Source organism: Lycorma delicatula, chromosome 9, assembly GCF_047948215.1.
Source record: "Lycorma delicatula isolate Av1 chromosome 9, ASM4794821v1, whole genome shotgun sequence".
Lineage (NCBI taxonomy): Eukaryota > Metazoa > Arthropoda > Insecta > Hemiptera > Fulgoridae > Lycorma > Lycorma delicatula.
Genome location: NC_134463.1, coordinates 118,774,303 through 118,796,700, shown reverse-complemented (window position 1 = coordinate 118,796,700; position 22,398 = coordinate 118,774,303). Strand labels below are relative to the sequence as shown.

At 28.8% G+C, this 22,398-nt stretch overlaps 1 pseudogene; it reads left to right on the top strand.

Annotated features, from left to right (window-relative positions):
• The first annotated feature begins 1,973 nt into the window (after window positions 1-1,973).
• LOC142330738 (alpha-1,3-mannosyl-glycoprotein 4-beta-N-acetylglucosaminyltransferase B-like) lies at window positions 1,974-19,838 on the top strand (annotated as a pseudogene).
• The last annotated feature ends 2,560 nt before the right edge of the window (window positions 19,839-22,398 follow it).

The window sequence follows — 22,398 nt, the reverse complement described above, 5'->3', positions numbered from 1 at the left end:
ATTCTACTTCCCAAAAAACAAAATTCTTACTTCTGTTCTAGTTTTCTTACCTGTATTACTTTTAGATTTTAGTTTTCCTGTAAGCTGTGATCATACATACATTCTTTGTTAAATTGAAATCTGTGCATCTTATTATTTTAATGCAAACCAAGTTATTAAACATTTCATTTTACATGGCAAAATAATCATGTGTGTGAGCCAATTATTTAAAAAAAAGTAATCTGTGAGGGCGTTGAATGTTAGGTGTAATCTATATACATAAAAATGAATGTTTCTTGGCTTTCGTTTAATTTTTACTGCTTTCTTTTTCTGATAATGTAATTATTTAAGAAGTATTCTCTGATAGCCCAACTGCTTACCCATCTGCTTGCCCATCTGCTTACTACTGATATCTACCTATCCATGTACATAATATAAGAGAAATCTATCATAACCATTTTACAAAAAAAAAAAAATGTAAATGTTATTTTTCATTTATTATTTTGGTTAAATTGTATTGTAAAAATAATAAATTAGATTTTACAGTTTATAAAAATCTAAGATAAATACACATCAGAAGAAGAAATCTTACTTTCAAACTTATGCATGTTCAAATTAAAATGTATTAAAAAAGTGCATCCCCTGATTTCATAACACTTTTCTGACTCAGGTGCAATCCTTACATCTTCTATCTTTGCAATTTGTTCTCTGGCTTTTTATTATTTTCATTAGTTTGACATTTTATTCCATATCTTTAATAATACTTTCACTTATTTCTTTGCGAATTTGTAAGTCGTAAACCTCTCACATCAGTTTATAATTAACCCGATCATGACCCTTGTGCCTCTTTCCTTTCCAAACCCTTATTGTTTTTTTGTACATTAAGTGCGCTGAAGGTTTGCCCCTAACTTTGCTAACCGATCTGTTAGCTGGCTTAGGCAGCATGGGCGAACGAGGTTTGTTATCTAACTAAATGATCATCCGGCTAACATGACACATTTGTATATAAAATACAAACACAACAAACTAGTACAAAACAGTAACTAGTACACTAGATGCAGCAGTCGGCAAGGGGCAACTTTCAGCTCATGTATTGTAACCGTCTGCTTTATTTTCTCTTCATTAGGCTTCTGATCAGAATTATCAGGAGAATTTTTGTTGAATGTGAATTAATACAATATGATTACTAGTTAATTCTTTGCTGATTGCAAATTAAACTGGCTGTCCCATAATCTTAATGCTTTATTGCACTATGCCTTTAGGAAATTGGAATTCAATTTCGTTGTAAAATGTAAAATATCTTACATTTCTGCTTTATTTTAATATTTTAAATGCAATTTTTTAAGCGTTTTAAATTTTAAATGTTTTTCAATAGCTTTTTGGTTGTTTTTCTTTATCTACTTCCACCCTTGTAACTCAGTTAATATTTTTACTTTGTTTGAACTTATCTTGCATTAAATCACCCATTTTAAACATGTTTTTAGATATCTTAAATTTACCGATCTTTGTTCAAATTTAATTTACATAATTGTGTATTTATCTTGTATATGTGAAGAAATTTATTTAAATCGTATCGTATTAAACGATAGATTTGTTAATCCTGGCATATAAGAAGGAGAAGGGTATAGTTGCTACCAAGTTACGACGAGCGTAGAGCGGTGATGATTGCTACTCAACATATCGTGCTTCATGTTTATTCTACTAAGAGATGATTAATCACGGTATGCCAATATTTCAGAGAACAATAATATAGCAGTGATGTGCGGGCTGATCATCCAAGCTTACATGTTGGCTACTGTATAGTTAATTGAGATTATGAATATTTTCAGCGTAGTATAATTTCTTATTAAAAGAAAATATTTTTGATATTTTAATCAACAAGATACGTCTTGTATAAGTAATGTACTCTCAAATTTGGAATGAATTATTTTCTTTTCCATCTCCACGAGAATTTTGCTAACGTATCACTGTTTCATATTTAGTTTTCAGGATGAACTAATTCAGGAGTATTAGAAGTGATTTCTCCTTCACCAGCCTATTATCCAGATACGTCTAGACTGAGGATAACATTAGGTGATCCTCCAGAGAGAGTTCGTCGGCGTAGTAAACAGAATTTAGATTTTGCATACTTAATGATGTATTCTCAGCCTAAAGCGGTTTATGTTCAACCAGAAGATGACATTTTAGCTAAATCTCACTTTATAACGACTATGAAAATAGCAGCTTATGATCGTATCGCTAATAAACAGAGTCGGTTCGTCTTAGATTTTTGTCAGCTTGGATTTATTGGTAAGACAGAGCAATTAAGTTTTTCAGATGAGTTATTTGTAATTTAATTTTTTGCTTAATATATGTTGGCGGTCAGGTATTTATGTAGCTCTTACTCTAAACAAATATTTTTTCAAATCTTTTTGGCTGAAACTATATAATTTTTTTGTTCGAGAAAAAATGAGGTTTTTTCATGATACATCTGATCGTATCATTAATAAAACTTTTGTTTAATGTTAAATGCTTAATGAGCGTTAACCTTTTATTAAGAAGCCCGTAAAATTTTAGTTCTTTAATTTTTAAAAAGAAGATTTATTACATATTTTATCGTTTGATTATTAATCATTTCTTGGAGAGATTTTGTTTAGGAACATAAGCATTGTCAAACTTAAGAAAATTTTATATGCTTTGCTTATCGGCTTCGCTTATTTTAATTCAATTCCTAAGAATTGAACTATTGCTAAAAATAGTTCAATAATATCTTATACTATCATGTTCATTAACAAAAAATAGACCTAATATTTGATTTGCATACTTGTTAGCATTTATGGAAAACCATAACAGATTTATAACGTGTTTGCTTGATAAAAATGTACATTATATTGGAAAAAAATTCACATAATATGATGAAATTGTCACAAATACTTTGTACGATTCAGTATAACAATTATCGCTTGAAAAATTAAAATAAAATTTAATTTTTCATTAATATCTGACAGATCAGAATTATTAAAATCTATTACTAAGCATTAAAATAATTAGGTTAGGAGTAAATTGGTATATTTTTCCTTCTCCAATAATTCTATTGCGCACATTACTCGATTAATGTGGATGACTCATCGTGTTTGATTTCCTGTGACGGGTACTGTATTCTCTATGTAGTGAACAAATGTGTACTTTTCCTGCTATTTTAGAAGCAACTTTGACATACAGAATACTAAATCTAGCTTAGTTATGTTATTTAGATATTATCTAGCCTAGTAATTATTTAGATGAAATTTAAAAAATAAATTTCAAACTTTTACATTGTGTTTAGTTGTAAATGAAGATTATTAATTTTACTATAAAATTTCATTCTTAAAATTGTTCATGTAAATAAAAGAGTATTGTATATGTGTTGAAGAATAAAAAGGAGTTTTAACCGCTTTGAACATCGGAGAGATAAGGAAAATATAAGGAAGTCACTTAACTGAAATCGATATAATTCAACAGTTGAAGGAGACAACTCTGACTGATATCTATTTACAATGATAAACATAATTGAAAATGCATGCATCATGTAATAAACATGGTGTGATAAGTGATAAAATGTGAGACAATTTGTAACGGTTACTCCATTTATAAAAACATTTTTTAAACAAAAACTGCTATTTCATTGATGCAGAAAAATTAAAATGATAATTTACACTGCACAATAAAATTAAAGTAATTTTTATTTATTTTTATGATTACAGTTGCCTCACAGTTTTTCCTGTAAAACCCTGTTAAAAATTGGTAATTTGTACTAATAGTGGTAAAATTATTACAATCAAATTACAATTTGAGAAATTTTATTTAAAAAAATTGAAAGCGAATAACATATCAAGTCTAAAAAATATATCAGATAATTTTTCAACTAATTTATCTATTTAACTACTTAGGGATAGATTTAAATATATCTAATTTGTGCAGATGCATATTATTTAGATTAAATTTTATTCAGTAGCTAATATGACATTAGCATTCAAAAGTTAACAAGTAACTCTCACTTTGTTACTTAAAAAATTGAAAATAAAAACTACAAAACAAATTGCTAAAAGCTGTTACGGCAGGGTGAGTTAACGATTGTATATTATTTTTTACTTAATTAGTTATTCATCGTAGGAGTAAATTGTGCTCCCAAAATGATGTAAGTAATATGATTAGAAATAATGATTTTAATTTCCAGTTGAAATTCCTCTTAAGTTCATGCGACTAAGGTCGATTCACTTGTAGGTTAGTATGTTAGCCTCGTTGAATAGTATTCTCGTATATTTTTATATATTACTTATTATATATGGAAAATGCAATGCACCATGTAATCCTTTTATAATTAAAACAGCTCTAAGTTTAATTAAATATATTTTGTTTTGTGTTTTGAAGTATTACTTTATCATTGTTTGTTTATCTTTACTTATTTAAAAGTAATTGCTTGCATCATTAAAAATAAGTGTAGTTTAAACTTTTAATTACTTTTGACGAATGACAGTTAATCGTTTGATCATCATATAAGTTATTGTTTGTATTTAAGGTTTTTTTTTAGAAATTAATTATTTTTCAACCGTTTTTCAGGTAAAATGTTCAGATGTGTGGAACTGCCATGGCTTGTACAGTTTTTCTTTATGTTGTACAATGATAAACCTGTTGACCTATCATTAGATCATATGATTTATTCAAAGGCCTACAACTTGGAAAAAGATTCTGTTAGTACAAATCTGTTTTGTTGAATAGTTTTAATTCAGTTTTTACATTTAAGAGATATATCTATAAGAATTTTATAATCTGTAATGGAGTTTTGAATGCGGTATGTAGTTAATGATTATTGTAATAATAATCAATTTTCTAATTAAGTTCAGGATTAATACATTTCAGAAAATTCTAAACTTGTATCCTTTGGTATTATTTAATTTTTAGTCCTACATACATATATATTAAAGAAACCAGCATATTGCCAGAAGAATTAAAAAGCAATAACGGAATATCAGAACACATCAAAATGAAAACCTTAACGCAAACCGTTATATAGAAAATTTACTTCATTTGTAATACCAATGTTGCCTGGGTTCTAGATGTATTTGACTTTGATTCAATTCCTGATCAAGGTGTAGATTTTTCACACATTGCATCTATCTTACATTCCCCATTATTGATTTTGTTTCCCCGTTATTTATTTATTTTCATCAACGTATTTTGTGTGCCGTGTTCAAGGATCATATTACTAAAATTAAAAACAAATACGCACTAAAGTTAGTTTGCCGGCAAGTTTACCCGTCTTTAGCTTTCTGACTGAAATACATTTACTACGTGTTGAAGACATTTTTTTATCAGAAAGCTGAAATATATAGAAAAATAAATAATACACTGGACATCATTATATTGATGATTTCATAATCCTGTGCAGAAACAACATCGTAAAACTATTATAGAGTCCTCATATTCAACGATTAATAACATCTCGGCTTACAAATTTCATTATAGTTTGTGAACGCAATAAATTTCCAGTGCGCTTGATCTCTCTGTACCAAAGTTATGTAAAAAAATACCTTTAAAATTTATAGACAAGCCTTTACAACCGATAATTTACTTATTCTCCAACACATCTAATCTAATCGTTCCGATCAACACAGATTGGCAACTTTCTCATATATTTAATATAGGCTTACCGTACAACTGGGATTAGCTTGGACAGTCCTGATTTTTTAGTGCTGTCCAGGGTTGCAAAAATGTCCGGGGTTTGAGAATTTTATGACCGGTGAGGATTTTTTTAATTTTAGACCTATATGTTCGACATTGCATTTTTAAATATTCTCTTATGGCTGTGCATCTCTCAGTCAACCTTGGAGCAAGCGTTGATGCTGATTTTGATGGAGGCATGGCTACCGGTCTTGCCACAACTTTTTACCTAGCCACTTGGCAACACATCAGGGGCACAATGTGTTTATGTTGTTTTTTTGTGTGAACTGACTTGTCTACACATTTTTGATCGTTTTATCTCTATTTGTTTTTTGTGTCATCGTTTAGCAACGAGCAAAAAAAAAATGCGCGTTTAATGTTAACCTGCAAAAGGAATACAAAATTTTGAAATTGTGTAATGACAGTAACAATGAACGTGTTTATTGCATGCTACATACTGAAGAATTTTCTGTTGTATGTAAAGGAAAGGGTGATATTGAAGACCATGTAAAAATGGCTAAACATAGGAGTGCTATTACTACTACTGCTTCAGCAAACATAAGAAATTTTTTTAAAGCGCCTTAGATGGGACTAACAATAACACTGATCTGGAGTGTCCTGCTAAATAAGCTATATTTTCATACCGCACTGCTAGACATGAACTCAGTTTCAAAACATCAGACTGCACATCTTAACCGGTTAAAAAGTTATATGACCCAAAATTTTCACGGATTACAAAAAAGTATTATCTCATAGCAGCACAAGGTTCATTAGTTTGTTACCTGCAATAGAAAGAATTCTTTCCATTTTTGATGGCCTAAAATCATACTTATCTTGTGAAAAATACCCAAAATTATTATTTGATTTTTTGAAAATCTAGAAAGCGACTGATTTTGACATTTTTATACGGTAATCTACAGTTATTTAATAATGTAGTTCTGAAATTGAAAGTTAATTTTTCACTGCAATAGAAGCATTTCAGAATTTCAGAAACATATTCTGAACTAATTTGTCAACTTCAGGAAAGAAAAACCCACAAATTTATACCATTTTCTGCCAAAGAATTACTATGTACTCTAAAAGAAAATAATGATGTTCAGGAAAAAAAATTCTTCTCAAGTTGTAGACTTTTTATTTAGACTATTTTTATAATTCTAGTATCGTACTTCAAGTTGTGGAGAACCGGTTTTGAAAAAGTTAGTAAGTTTCAGTGGATAAATTTATGAACTGAAATTGGCTGGTCTGATTTAGAAAAGAGTGCACAAGTTGTTAATGAAATTATAAAAGAAGATTCCATAAATATTGATGACCTATTTGATGAACGAACATTGTTGAACCAGGTAATTAAAAAACCAATAGGTAGGTTGCTGTTCAAGTTCTGAAAAATACCAGATATTATTGAAGAAAACTGGAATGCAAATTTTAAGGTGTTTTGGAAGACCGATAATTTATGTTTGTGATGTCTTTGCCTGGGACATCTGCTCCAGTTGAGAGAGTTTTTTCAATTACAGGGAACATTTGGTCTGTAGAAAGGGGTAGACTATCAGTATCTACTGCTAACCATCTGCTAAATGTTACAATTAATTCAGAATTTTCTTGTTATGAATTTTACGATGTAATTAAAAGAAATCTTTTCTGAAAAAAATTGTCATGTCTAGTAAAATATACAACTGAATAAATAAAGTTTAATGTTGTTTCAGTAAACTGCTAAGACTTTTAAATTATTTCAAAAATATGTCCTGGATCAGACCCAAAAAAATATGGTAAGCCTAATTTAATTTCACCTAATACATACATTTGTGTAAGCAGACACTTATGCTGCTAAACTCAACACAGTTGAATATCTGATATAAGTTGCCTGACCATTATTTTTGTAATCAAACACAGAACAAAGTCATGATTACATAGTGATATATTTTAACACCCAGAACTTCCAAAATGTTCAAGGAAAAAGGTATCCATGCAGCTTTAAAACAACACACAAAATTCATGAACTTCATAAACAAATTTACAAAATATAGTAACTCAGGAGTATGCCGATTGAAGTTTAGTAACTTCATAAATATAATATTAGGTAGATTGGATGCAAATTTACTTTCAGATATTTGGAAGATATGCTAGCAATATGCAGTATTTGTTTTTTATGAATTTTGTAATTAAATTATAACCAAATATAAATCTGTAGTAATAGTTTATTTTGATTGAACTGTATTTAACTGCAGTTATCTTGCTCCTCACATATTTATCGCAGCGTACATGACAATTGAATTCTTTTTGCCATGAACTAACAGAATATCTTATGCTGATGTTGCCAGTGGAAAATCTCATCGGACACGATCACAAAATACGATGTGTGAAAATTCTGGCAACGTTAGGACAGCTACCTAACAAATATTTTACAGATTTGACATATTATTGAATAGATGATGGATCACATAATTGGATCTTGCAGAAATTATTTCCAGCAAGTGAATCCGGGTCATTCATTACTAATTTAACTGTAAGATGCAAACAGCTTGTTAGGAGGAAAACAAGAACAGGATATTTTTTTAAATATAGCAACATTGATGTAATTTCTGAAGTGAGGTTATTTGCGGAACATCACCCTTAAGTATTTCAATTTTATCAGTTTCAAATAGTACAGAAGGCAATAACGAAAACAAATTTCCTTCCTAAGGTGTCTCTGCCAGTGAAACAGTTTAGTCCATGAGAAGTTCTGAAAGTGATTGATAGATAAATAAATAAATGCAAATTTAACTCCAGGTTTCAATTTAATCACCGGTCATGTATTAGAAGTATCACCAGAAGCACGTATTAGAAGCATTACAATCTAATTTTCTATTTTTAAATATATATATTTACATAATATATATTTTTAAATATATATAAAAATAAATCTATTTTTTAGTTACAATTATTTTCAACATCATTTTATGAATCGGACATTTCTCCAGACTTTTGAAAATAGCATAACTATTATGATTCATAAGCTGGTAAATATCTATGTGGTGTGAAATCTTACAGATCCATTATTCTTCTTCCAGTATTGCTTAAAGTGTTTGACTGTTCTTCAGAAACTGAAATCATTTTTCTTTGATTTAATATCGATTCAATTTGATTTTTTTTAAAGGACAGTCATATAGCAAGTTTTTCCATGTTGTCAGATGAGACAACATTAATTTTGGATCAAAGGAACTGTTTTGTCTGTGTATCTGGATGTTTGATAAGGTGCGGCATTATTTTAAAATGTAAAAAGAAGAAAGACCTACAATAATGTTTTATAGATAGTTCTAAATACATACCTTGAAGTAAGCTGTTTTTAAACTAGATTTAAGATGTTCTCACAGATTTGTACCATATAAAATCCAGTATTCAACAAGGAAGTGTTCTTGGCCCAATATTGTACTAAATGTACACTGCAGATTTGCTTTAAACTGATAGCCATTCTTGTTTATAGAAATCCACGCGTTACCTCGGAGTAACTGTAAATTTTTTAAATAGTCTTTGAAAACGGTTAGATAAATTGAGGATGAAGGTCAGTTAGTCGGGTCTACTTATGTCACGTTTACAGTATCTAGGAACAACTTCCTATACAGGAATACTCACAATACTCACCAGTAAGTTTTGTTGACATCACTCTATTCCAAGCAGATGATGGTCATAGGATTTCATCTTGACCATCACCTGTACATGAAGAAGCATATACTATCTAAAAAGGAGCATACATCTAAGTCTACAAAAAATCTATCGGTTACTTGGATGCACATTAGCAACAAGTATATCAAGATCTTAAAATGATTACTGTTTTGCAATAAATAATCAAATTTAGTTCAAATTATCAATAAAGGGTAATCAGTTTATCGTCAAGTAAAGTGTAATAAAAAAAGAACTAGGTATCTTTCAAATAACAGTGAGTAATGATTATGAAAAAGGAATAATAAGGAAACTATTTTGAAAGATACAAAAGCAAAAAAAGGAACAACAGAAGGCCAGAAGAAGAAAAACAAAATTGAGCAAAATTTACGGGAAAGAAAAATATAAAGTATTTTTTTTAATAAATATAAATAAAATATTTACCACAAATAATACCCCGTAAATTTAGAAATAATATAGAAGAAAGAAACTATTATAACAAAAATGGAGTATATCAAATAAAATGTGAGTGTAACAATGATGTATATAGGACAAATGAGATGACAATTTAAAACAGGATTTAATGAGGTATAAAATCATATAAATTTGGAAAAAAGGATTCAAATAATGCAACACATTCAGTTCAAAAAGGACATATTACCAGTGAAATGATAAAAATCCTTAAAAATATTACATGCAGATAAAGGAAAACTTTTAAATATTCTAGAAGACATGGAAATATTCAAGCTGAAATTTAAAGATCAGCCGATAATTAATGTACAAATAAACACTCGATTTGATGTAATTTTTTATTGGATTTATTCAATGAACAGACACTCGATCTGATGAAATTTTTTTATAAAAATTAAAAATTGTTAAAATGAAGAATCAGGATTAGTTTCAAGAAATTATATAACTATTAGAGCAGGAGGGACAAAGTAGAATAGACCATGACAGTACGGATGGTTAGTGGGAGTGATATTTATTCGATGATCCCATCTCAGGAAGACTCAGTGTTAAAGTAGTTAAGAAAATGGAGGTACTCTGAAATGCATCAACTACAAATGCTAGAGTAACAATGCTAGGACGGGCAGAAAATAACACTCAAATCAATCAACAAAGGCTAATGAACATCCAAATTTTTTAGCACTTAACCTCGTCGATAGTAGTTCATTCTGTAAGATTAAACAGATACAATTTTATTTAAGATTTTGATTTGACGGTTAAAATTTTGGGTAATTATTGTGCATAATGTAAAAGATTTAAATAGTTTGTTAATTATATTAATATTGATGTTGCCGTAACCGTGATGACATATCTTATCATTGACACTCTATTCTTCATCTTGTATAATTGCTGTATAAACAGCAAATATAGTTCTAGAATCAGTAATGCATTTGATAATAAAAAAGTGGGTTACATGTACACTTTTAAAGAAGAAGATAATATTGAATAATGTATAATAAATAATAAATACGATATCAGTGACCAGATTTCACAAGTCTTTGTTACAGGATTGTTTTTAATTTCCTGGGATCATAGCTAAGAGCTATGCTGCAAGAAGGAAAGTATGGTAATCAGTCAAAAATGGGGTATGGGTTTTTTTTGCATTTCTTGATGTTCCATGACCCAGGGATTTAAAAAAAAGTAGGGGTAACATTTATATGTATATATGTACATGTGGATATACATACAATATCTTCCATCGGAGGTGGGGTAGATAAATTCTTTGGGATCAATTTTCTGCCAACATAATCCCGCTTCATATTAACCTCAGCACATGTGTGAATGTGTCTTAACCATTTAAAAAGAGTTTTGCCCCCAAATTCTCTATCTTTCTAAAATAAAAGCTACCATTTTATTTATTGCATATTTTTTAACTGGATTTTTAAAATTTTCAATTAAAATATCGACTCTTTAAACTTTTTTTATGTATATTTATTTCTCCACTATGTAGTAATAAGAACTGATGCCAGGAAAGTATAAAACTTTGTTGCCGGGTTTTTTTTATTAGTAAAGAATTTTTATTTCATTTTTCTTTACAGGCAGCATGTCGGAGAGCAAAAGATGAACTCTGGGTTCACTACAAACCTTCTTTATTCCAACATATTGGAACACAGCCTTCTTTAAAAGGAAAAGTTGAAAAATTAAAAGTAAGTTTTTAGCTAAGTTTTAATGCGTTTTTAAATCCTTTGTACGGATAAAATTATCTTTTACTTTTTAGCAACATAATTATTTAGCATTATTACCGACATACTCTGGTTTTAATTTATTAAAGTAGAATGGAATAAAAAATATCAGATGACTAAAATAATAAAGAACAATAATATAATTATTAGATTATCTAAATTTCATTATCAGATTGTTTTGTTTTTATTCATATTTTGTCAAATCTGTTGGTTTGACAACAGGCCATAGCTTTAAATCTTTTTTTTTTGTTTCATGTGGTTGTATAGTTATATTAAAAAGGCAAAAAAGGTTTTCTTTAGTTTTCCTTTAGATTGTTAATGAGAAAGAGAGTAAAAAGAAAGAGAAATTTCTGTAATGAAATTTCTTAGCGGCTAATGCATCAAAGAAGATTGCGACTAACCGATTTTTGAGAGTATTGTTATTCATTTGAATTATACGCTTTGTTCAATGTCAACTAATAGGATACATAGATATAAATTAATAATAATTTACTACATTATATTAAATCTAGAATATTACCTTGGAAATAGTCAGTACAAGACAGTCGCTATGAAGAAGTTGTCAGTCATCTGCATTTGGGCAGGTTAATACGTGGATTCCTCATGTCTTCTGATGGTCCTTAAATGTACCCTTTTGATAACTGCCGCATTACTGTATGTCAAATTCTTCTTGATCGTTTGTTACATGGTATTGTACCAAGGCGCTAGAATCTATCTGCATTACTGCATATATATTTAACTAACATCCCTATCGTGGTTTTGCCTGAGCTATATGGTTACTTGCATTTCAATTTCATCGATCGGGGATTTGATTCGTAAACTCTAACCTTCAAATAGCCCCAAAGAACTCGCTAGATAAATCTGGGGAATGCAGAAGCTACCGCCTTCTGCTGACAGTTCAGTCTTTGTAAAAGCCATTTCATTGTGCGCTATTGTTTTATATGCTAGATGTTGCTTTGTCTTGTTGGAAGAAGCCACACTCTTTTTCATGACCTGTTAACTAAGAGTAGAATTCTTTGATAATTATACAGTAGCTAGTGTTGTGTGAAATAGCATGACCAGAAATACTGTGCCTCAACTAACGTGAAATACAGCATCGGGTCTATCTGTCCATTGACAATGTTTTTGAGAAACCAGTCACAGTAATTAAGATGTTTTGTGTCTCTCCTCTTGAAACATGCACTGTTATAAGATTTTTATTTTTTTATGATGTAAAACTGGCTGAAATTCACTCACTGAAGTTAAAATAGTACAGTAAAAATCAAACAGTTTAAATAGAGCTGAACAAGTGTCACAGATTTCCATCACAGTAGAAGGTGGAAATTTCAACCACTGTTTTGCAGAATTACATTAATAATCGTATTTGCAAGAACAGATACATTGAAATTTGGTAAATTGCCGAAATTTATTTCGGGTGTATCTGTACTTATCATTCAGTTATAAACTGAAATACCACAAGATGTTTTTGAGATGGGTTCTAAGAAGGTCGACTCAAAATCACAAAAACACCAGCATTCACATTTCTACAAAATTTAAACAATTGTTTTTACCGGAAGAGATTGGAAAGTAAGTTTAAGTTAGTCACCGATTATTATGCAGTTATTAGAATTAATTTTAGACAGCACATCATTAAATTCATTTAAGAAGTGCCTCTTATCCTTGCTCTGTAACCTATATAGCGCAAGTATTGTATATTCAATACCATTGTGCACTAGGTCAATAAGAATCGCATCAGATGCAGGCAGAGATAAAGAAACCCTTCGGTAGTTCAATTTAGAATTGATATAAACAATTATTCCACCTGATCTATAACCTTCATCGCGATTAGCTATTATATCATAATTTTTTATTTCATATAAAGATATTTTATTTGACATTATCCAAATTTCCGATAAAACAATTAATTCTGGCATGTTTTTAAATTAAGATAAATTAACTAATAATTCATCAAAGTTCTTTCGCAGACTACTAATGTTTTGGTGCAGAATTTTAAATTCACAGTTCATTAATTTATTAAAATCGGTAGAGATCATTAGAAATGATAAAAATTTATTTTAACATAAAAGTGTGCTTACGGTAATTTGTTTAAGTCCTCTTCATTCCTAATCTGCACAACTTTGTCTTTTTCATTCATCCACATAAGTATTTTCCCATCTCGTAGCCAGATGTACTTGGAACCTTTACACTTTTTTGCCTGCCAAGTGAGGACGTATAGCCGTCTCCTTGGTGGACAGAACAACTCATTTATGTACACCGGAGTATCAGTTGTAAATCCCATGTTTAATGTAGTGATCAATTTTTTATCTCGTTTCTTCTTCATGAAATTTTCCTTATCTCGCTTTCTGACGAACTTTACAATGATTCCGTCGGACATATTATTTTTCCCTGGCAATCTGTGACAAGCATCGATCATCTCATCCGTAATTTGGAAACCAATTACGTCTCCCACTTTTTTAATCGTGTCAACATCTTCATCATCTTTTTTGGGGTTTATTTTATTAATAAACATCCATTCTCCTATTGCTCCTGTGTTTAATTTTATTTTAATAATTATTTTGTTGAACTCTACATTTTTTTAAAAATTTTTAAATTTATATATATATAAAGTTTGATATATACATTTTTTTAAAATGTTAGTCAGACTTTATGTAACTTATGAAAACAAGCAACAGATACTAAAAAAGATATTCCAAGATAGAAAATGTGCTCTAGATTTATTTATATATTTCAGCAATGAAAAAAATTCCTAAAAAATTATGAAGAAAGAATTAGTATAAATTTAACTTATGGTATTTTTTCTGTTTCGGTTATTTATTTAGAAGTGGAAATGCTGAGCATCCATCTGATAGGTTTTACAATACTACAGTACAGGTTTTACCAAAAATCTGAAGCTTCAGAGAACATGACAAGTGACGGTTATGTGATAATCGGTATGTTTTTATGTACTTTTTATTTTTTGATTTAAATATGTTTGTATTTAAAATTTGAAGGATCTGATTTGTAGAGAGAACTGTAATTAAAAATAAAATAAAAAAGATAATTATTAACATCTTATCTTCTAGGCTCTGCAGTATGAATAATATTTTCATTCTGGTGAAAGATTTCTGGGATATTGCTTGAAAAATATTGTCACGCCTAACAACATAAAATAGCAAGAATTCCGTGTTCAGCTTATGTAAAAAGCGAGGACTGAAGTGTTAAAACACATACTTTCGTGGCATCATAGCTCTTTTCTTCTTCACTGACAAGGGCAGGCAGTCGGCTTACAACAGAGGTTATTGATGCGCTTTTGCAGGATGGTAGAAGGAGAGGGATCCTTACTTTAAATCCAAAGGCAACTTCCAAGTCAGCCCCGTTTCTGAGTAAATTCCATTTAAAGATTTTTGTGAGGTTCAAGTAACTTATTTGAATATTTACAATTATAGCGGTAGCAGCAGTTGAATGGTGAGCATTCTAGTCTCATAATGTAGAGGGCTTGAGTTTGAGTCTCCATGTTATCATTCTAACATTTACTTTTTCTTACATATACACCGATGCAGATGATTTTTTTTATATATACAGTAGGATGATGATTATCTGAATGCCGATTTTCCAGATGTCTGACTATCTGGACCGCTTACATCTGCGCTAGGCAATCTAAAATAAATTAATAGACTATTATAAAAATCTAAAATACTGTTCAAATAAAGTTTTCAGCAACAAATGTATTTCTATCTACCTTTGTTTTTAGTGGGTTTTTTAATTTACTTATTTCAATTCATACATGATTTTGAGTTCTGAAGTATCTTTTTAATTTTACTGAAATACATATATTTTTTTACATTTTTGTTTCTTTAAGTATGATACCCATTATGCACGTGATTGATATGCCCAGAATGTATGATTAACCCTTTTTTAATTTTTCAGTTATCCAGATTTCTAATTACCTAGATTTTGCCTTGCAAAGATCAGTCCGGATAATTGGAATTTTACTGTGGTATTTGTAAGAATCTGAAAAAAAAATATGTGAATTTCTCGTTTACTGATTATTATTTTATTTGAATGTAACAATTAATAACCTTACAATTAGTAACCTTACAGATTTTGTTATAAAATTTGAAAAAAAATTAAAATAAATAAATATATTTAAATTTTTAGTTTTCCTGTTACAATCTGAAAATATTTATATTTTACTAGTATTCTTTTAAATTATTATACTATGGATTGTAACAGGCGTACTGAAAATTTAAAATAAATTTTTTTGTTATTCTCATAAAAAATTTTAGGATATTGAGTCTCAAATAAAATAATAATCAGGTGCATCAAGTTATTATAATTTATTTCTAGATTCTTATAAATTCTATATAATAAGAAATATTTTGCGTTAGTGTGAGTAAGAAAAGAATAAAAGTTAAAAAAATTTCAAGGAGACTCGAACTTAACACCTCTAGATTATAAGACTCAAATATTTGCCTCAAAGCTGCTGTCACTGCTGTTAGTGTAGGTATCCAAATAAATTGTTATAATCACTCAAACAATTTTAAATTGAGTTTTCTTGGAAAAGGGGCCAAATTGGATTTGAGGCTGCCATTTTAGGTTTACAGTAGAGATCCCTTCCCCTCTGCAAAAGGGCATCAGTAAACAATATTTTAAGCTGACCGCATGTCCTTATGAGCTGAATACACTGCTGCAGATCAGTGCATATTCCGCTTAGCTGATATCAATATTTGTTTACAATTAAGATGTGTAATGTCAAATGAAGGACCTCTGATTTATGCCTCTTCTATCTCAGAGCTGTTATAAGAAGAAGTACTGGATAAATAATATAGAGCGACAAATTAATTAACTTTTTTTTGATGCAATATAATACATAATTCCTCGATTTTATTTGAGAATAATAAATAAGAATTTCACTTTGGCTAGTGTCTGCCTCTGTTATTTTTCTATCAAGTTTATGATTTGTAATCGTGAAAAAAAGGTTCATATGGTGACTGCGTGAAACTAACTTACTCGCGTGTGAGTTTAATGCTATTCTATGAACTAAAATAATTGGAAGCTGTACAGTCAGGGAATTTTTTATCTTTTTTTTATGAGACTAAATTGCTGCTCATCAAGTAAAAAAAAAATGCTGGCTGCTTTACAAAATTGATGATAGTGATAATAATAATAAAGTGATATGAAAAGGGCGCTGCAAAATAGGTAAGTTAGATTCTCTAAAGATAACAAAAATTAGTTTTTATATTTGGGTAACTAAAATTTTATAACGGTATGATTAATTTGAAGAAATCGACTATTATAATTTGCGGATCTTTACTAATATTTAGTAATTTATTGATTTAGTAATATATATCTTGTTAAAGCCTCTTGAAATGGATTTTACATTCCGATTTAAGCCTGATTTATATATGCCTCTTCTATCTCAGAGCTGTTATAAGAAGAAGAAGTACTGGATAAATAATGTAGAGCGACAAATTAATTAACTTTTTTTTGTTGTAATACAATACATAATTCCTCGATTTTATTTGAGAATAATAAATAAGAATTTAACTTCATGTTAAACAAACATGAAGTACCCAATCATGTTTGTGTTAGTAATGTTTTACTTAAGCTGTATTTGTAGTGGTAATTACTATTAGTTGACTGAAATGCACTAATATGTTTGCTATTTCTCAAAAATTGACTAATTCTTGTAATGCAATTAGTACTAGCACAAGTAATATGTTACATATTTCTTGTGTACTTCTGTCCTTTCCTGTCCTGTTTACACTTCATCCGCTCAGAACTTATATTCAAGCAGTAGTTGCTACTACTACCAGAGTCTAAGGGTTCATTATCGAACGCAAATTCCATTTGCATTGAATTCTTTGCATCTATAGATTCAGGTGAACTAGAAATACTCAAAAACTAATAGCTGATTTTTTTATTTATTAAACTACACTATATATCATTGCTTATCCGTTGAATCTAGAAATCATTTTAATTAAAAAGCCCTTTACAGAGATTTATTTATCATTTTGTTGTTAATAATTAAAATAATTTCCTCCCCGATTACTAATCGTTCCAAGATTTTTTACTCATGAGCATCTCTGTAGTAAATGCTTTATGAGGAATATAAAAAATACTACAACAGTCTATTAGTTTAGTTGTGAATGTGATGCGACTTCTTAACAGTGAGATTATACTAATTGATCGAATTTGTATTTTTTACATTTTTTTAATATTTTACATTACATTATTTTAGTATTTTAGAACTTTTTAATTTTTTTCAGTCTGAATTGATGTATTAGTTTTTGGTAATAAGAAAATAAATAATAAGTAATATAGGTAATAAGAAAATAATTATTACACATTAATCTATTTTATAAACCGGTTAATTTTTTTTTTCAGGTAAATTCGATTCAAGAGGTATTGCAGGTGTTGTTAGTCAAAAACTTGGAGCATTTTCAGAATTGAGGTTAACCGTACATTCTGAAAGTGATAATCGGGCCATTCTTAGTGAAGTAAGTTTTATTTTTTATATATTAAAACTTTTGCTAAACTTTATTTTAGATTTAATTGTTGTATGAATTTTGGCCAGTTAAGTTGCATTGAGAAATAATTAGTTAAAAAATGACTGTCATTACTGTTTTTTTTCTGAACTATAAAATCTGTACATTGGTAAATAACCCTGTAATTATATTAAATTCAATTATTACTGACCTAAAATTGAAAAGTCTCAAGAACCACTCGAGCTACTTTTGAAGTAAAAGTAGATTTAATTTATGATGACCTTAGAAACTTTTACTTAAATCCTATATTATTCCCATTGTTTTATGAAGAATGTTTGAATATTGTTTATTGTAGCAAATGCATTAAAGGAAATAGTTTAATAGATATATTAAAGGAAACAAGCATAACTGAGGATTGTGCCATACTTATTCATTTATGCAACATGGCCTGCAGACTGACAAACATGAATACAGATTTAGGAGCATAATTATCAATTATTAACATAGTTTTTTTTGTGATTGAAGGTATCATACTGAATGTTATAAAATAGAGTATAAAAGATTTAAGAAATTAGGGGAAATTTTAATTAATTGTTAGAAACGGGTAAAAATAGAAAACCCCTAGATTCCCTGTTGCTCATGCTGACTATCTTGGCAAAATCTGTCATTTTGTCTCTAAAAGATTTAAAAGTAAATAATCAAATTTGATGTTCTTTAGAATTCATTAAAACCGATTTGCTAATTTACGGATCAAAAACAGTTATAGTAATACAAAAGAAATTAATGGAGAAAAACAAGAGAATATGTTTTTAGGGGCTTATGGTTGAAGTATCCATGTAATATTATGCATGATTCATAATTTCTTTTTATTTATCGCCTAACTGAAGCAAGACCTTGCATACTTGTTTTCTGAAACGTTCAGTAAAATATATCTACAAGAGTCATTCAAATATAAACCGGAATTTGTTTACATATCTTTATTGATATTAAATAAAATTGCAAATAGACTACTTTATTTTTCTATATAGTTTCCTCCAACAGAAATACATTTTCTCCATCAGATAGGTAGCTTCATGATCCTCTCATCAAAAAAACAAGATGGCTGCCCCGGCAACAAATTGCACACATAATGCTTGACTGCAGTATCAGTATTGAATTTTCCCCTCCTAAAGCTTCGTTTAGGAAACCGCATGTGGAAATCACACGGTGACATTTGGACCCTACAGTGGATGTTCAGGAGGTGTCTAATGAATTTTAGCGATCTATCACGAGTTTTATTGTTTGTATTTAGGATAATTTTTCTTAATTCTAACTTTATTACTAGATGCAGTGTAGTAATCCAGTGTTGCTGAAATCCTGACTGTGCCAGATTATTAGACTTCTAAAAAAATATAAGTGCAAAGTCATAATGATGATCATATTCAATCATCAAAAACTGTCCAGGATATTTTTATTTTAACTATTTCAGATAATTTTACAAATTTAATTTAGTCTTAACAGTCTTATAGACTAAAACTTAGAATACACTTAAAGTAAAGTAGCGGGATGATATTAAGGTTGTGGTAAGTTAATTCCTTATGATAATAATTTTTAATTAGTAAAACAAAAGTTGCACCTCATTTTTAAATAACTGATCGTTTAAAAATACAAACGATCCATCAAGAAATCTTATTTTAGTAAGGATTTAATTTTCAACAACTCCAAAAATTCTTAGTTATTTTAAGAACTCAGGAGTATATTAAGCGGGTATCTTGAGAATAATTAACATTTTTATTTTTAGATTTTTTTACAGGGTCAAGTAGCTAGATGACACCTGCTTTCACGGCTTCCAAGCCATTCTACATATTGACCGTAGTACCATATATTATGGAGCTGGTATACTATTTTAAAATGGTTCTATTAAATAAAATTCAAAACATAGTCTTTAAGTTAACATCAGCTTTTATGTTTATTTTATTTATTTTCTTACTTTTTAGTTTCATAATAAGTAATCATAATATTCACAAATTATTGATGAGTTATAATAAGCACAGATTTTTATATTAAATTATTTTGCGCTTCTTATTTTCTGTACTGTAAAAATAATGTAAATTAAGCATATATGTTATGATATATTTATGTAAAATATGTGTCCATGTTGTATATGTCCATAATATTATGTAAAGCTTTGCCAATCTGAGGATCAATTTTTAAAAACAAAAGAACAATTTTATATTTTATTATTACATTTTTGGAATGAAGTTTAATTTTGTATAGATTCTCATTTTAAAGCTTTTTTATTAGTAGATTTTTGAGGTTAGTTAAATCTATCAAGAAGCGTAAAATGTTTTCATGTCTTACAATCGATGATTGAATGAACACATCTTTTGGATTGATTTTTTTAGTTTTAATAAATCACAGAGAGAGCTGGTAAAATAGTGTTCATATTATTAGTAAGTAATAAAAAGTTACAAGCACAGTGTATTTGAATGTAAAACAAAAAACTTACTATCGGTAACAAAAGTAAGTGTAATAATTCACTTAATATCTAGCCAATTCATCAATGTTCCTTAACCGTTCGATATGCACTTCTAAATTAATTAATCTTAGTTTAATTACCGACAAATGTCTGGTATATTTTCATATTTATTTTCTTTTATTATATTCGTACCACATATTAGTCACGATGAACATCTGCTTTCTTCTAAGCTGTGTACTTTGTGTGATTGTAGAGTTAAGTTTAAAATCTAAATTTATGTTGGATTTAACTCTTCCTGCTCTGATAGTTGTAGATATTGACAAAATGAGAATAAAGAAATGCTACTAAGTGAATATGAAAGATTCATAGTATATTACTGTAATTTGCATCAGTGTCTCCTTCGACAAGAAGCGGTAATAGATATAGTACCAAAAATTCAGGCCTTAAGCATAAAATCCAAATATAAGTAAAAATATTTGTTTTTAGTACAGTTCTATTAACCGATGATAACAGTGATATCCTTTCTGTTATTTTACTGTAAATTTATAAATAAAATATATATCAAAAACAATCTATCGTTGTTCACAATTACACATACTCATTATTTTTTTTTGTACTGCAAAAGAATTCTAATATTTTGAATAGCGTGTTATCACACTATAGTACAATAATTCTCTCTGCTATTTATTAAATGTTAATATATCTTATCCGTAGTTTTCGAGAAGGGTTTTTTAATCCTAGATTTAAATTATATAAATAATACACACGCCTAATACTTATTGTTTTGTTCTTATATCTGATTTTAAATGAGCATAGGTTTGCAGACTAATTATAAACTGTAAGGGAAACCACTTTGCCTTATTTCTAATGTTAAATTAGAAGATTTCAGTTACATCTTCAGAGACACTATTATTATTATTATTTATATAATTTAAATCTAGGATTAAAAAACCCTTCTCGGTCTCTGAAGACTTATAATATAGCCTGGGATCTCAAAGTAAGCACGATTGCTGTGGGTGATGAGAACATATCAGTCAAAAATCAAATCGTGATGATATTTCTTATTACAGTACAACTTTTGTTATTTTCCATTAATGTTGAGTGTTTTGTTCATTCAAGTGGCTTGCAGTAAAAATGTCACATTAAACCTGGAGTACATAGACATATGTTTAAAAAATGTTAATGCATTATTAATTAAATGCTACTCAAGTTACGGGTGGTATAATTTTTATCTGTATGTAAATCAAGAACATTGTTGGAGATATTCTAAATAAAGAAAATATTATATTTCCAGAGATCATATAGTAGAAACGATCATAAGTCTGTTATTTTCACCGATAGAACACTAAGTGACGAGTTAGCTAGTTAATAATTTCTTTATTAGTTTTTCTTTTATATGAAAGCTTTCATATTAAGATATTGCCCTGAAAAATAAAAAAATACTGAACCGACTAATTTTGTAATAAATAAGAAATCATGAATTAAAGTGATTTCTTTAAGTTGTTGGAACATTTTCAGTCATGATTCCTAAAGGCAGGTAAATTAATAATCCTACAGTAATGTGTAATCAAAATTGTTACATCTAATCACAACAGAGATAGTTATTAATTTTATGTCTGGTATTAATTGGCCTTAGAATGTAAAATAAAAATACCTAGTATAACGTAGTTTAAAATTTCAATTAATATTTTATCAACTTGAATTGTTCTGTTTGTAAACTTTTTGTCGGTTCATTACTTAATATGAAAAATAATAAAAACCACTAAAAATGAATAAACTTTTTTATCGTATATTAAGTAATCATCTTGTATCTTATAAAGTAAATGTTTGCCAGTAATTTTTTTTTATACAAATATAAAAAAATTTAATAAAAATAAATCTGTGGTGATTTTATGTATATGTAGGGAAATTTCAGCGAGTAATTTGATGAAATTAGCAAAGTTGTAAGACACTGCATTTTATAAAAGACAAGTCAAATTTTTACTTAGTATGC